Below are 1,779 nucleotides of genomic sequence, written 5' to 3' on the forward strand. Positions count from 1 at the left end.
CCACCACCACCACCACCACCACCACCACCACCTTTGGTGCCTTCCCAGAGTCTTCCTGTGCCTCCAGGAGAATGCCATAGTTCTTTTGTTCCTCCAGGCATTGTATTTGTTTGACTAATGCCTCTGCTTTAGCCTTAGCTCTCCTTAATATCCCATAAGATCTCCTTCTGCCAGCCCATCTATGTCCCATGTACTCCCCTTCATCCTTCCACCATCCCATCTAAGCTCCTCGTATTCCTTTCCAGACCAGATTCTTTTACCATGCTATCATTTATCTGATAAATATTTATAGAGTATATATTCCTCACAGGATCGTGAGGCGTGCAGCAGTGGAAATAAAAAAGACATGGCACTTTTTCATCTAGGAACTGAGACTCCATCATAGGTACATTCAAACTTCAGTGTTTGCTGGAATCGCCCTAAGAGCTGATTAAATCCTGAAATGCCTGGCCCACCCCTAGAGTATCTTGTTCAGTGCATATGAAGAACTTCCATCACTGACAAGCTCCCTGCTAATACTTCTGCTATTGTTCTTGGCATCACACTGAGAACCCCTGCTTCTAGCAAGACACCAAGTAAAATGGAACTATGCAACTAATCAACTATTATATTATCACACAACAATTCTATTATCTACTTAAAATAGCACAGTCACCATAATTATCCCAGCGAAAGTCATATGTGAGTTTTCCTTGAGCTGAGTTTTGGATGAACTAGACCTGGATGGAGGGAAGAAGAGGGTGGAGGGTCTAGGTAGAAGGCCTTTGTGAGACTCCGGAGTGAGAGGGCAGGGTGCGTTGGGAAATTAAAGAAGACCTTGGCAGAAGAACAAAGAAAGAGTGAGAACGTGGCCTCTGGCAGAGCTGTTCTCTTTCTTTCTACCTAACAGGTGATGTTTGCTGCTCCCACCAGGTAACTCTGAACTCAGAAATCATCTTAGAATCTTCGAGGAGTAGATAAAAATGTGAATGCCCAGAAATGCAGATTTAATTCAACCGAGGAGGATGTTATATTTTGTTAAGCTTTTCTTTTTTTAAAAAAAAAAAATCTTCCCAGGTGATTTTATTTGACATTTGGGTTGAGAATCTGGAAGGGTAGGAAAATTACATCTTTCATAATGACTATCTACACATATAGTGGTGTGTGTGTGTGTGTGTGTGTGTGTGTGTGTGTGTGTGTGTGTGTATGTGTGCACATGTTTGAGTGCAGGTGCACTGATATGTTGGTGGGAGGGGGAAAGGAATGGGGGGAACTAACTGGGGACATCTCCCTGGACACCTGCGAGCCCCTTTAGAGTCAAGTCTCTTGCCAACCCTAAGATGGCTCCTTTAATTAGGATATATACTTCCCTACTCCCATATCCACCCTTCCTTTATCCCAACCATCCCATTCCCCAAGCTCCCCCCATCCTCCCCTACACACTTTTCTCTCCCCATTTCCCCTTACCCCCATCCCATCCACCCCCAAGTTCCCAATTTTTGCCTGGTAATCTTGTCTACTTCCCGTATCCAGGAGGATGACTATATGTTTTGAGATGCCCTATCATATTACAAAAGCATTTGTTCAACTATGTTCATAGCAGCATTACTTGTAATAGCCAGAACCTGGAAACAACCTGGATGCCCTTCAACGCAAGAATGGATGAAGAAAATGTGGAATATATACATATTAGAGTACTACTCAGCGGTAAAAAACAATGACATCTTGAATTTTGCATGCAAATGGATGGAAATAGAAAACACTATCCTGAGTGAGGTAACCCAGACCCAAAAAGATGAA

This window comes from Microtus ochrogaster (genome assembly GCF_000317375.1).
Source record: "Microtus ochrogaster isolate Prairie Vole_2 chromosome 14 unlocalized genomic scaffold, MicOch1.0 chr14_random_1, whole genome shotgun sequence".
Lineage (NCBI taxonomy): Eukaryota > Metazoa > Chordata > Mammalia > Rodentia > Cricetidae > Microtus > Microtus ochrogaster.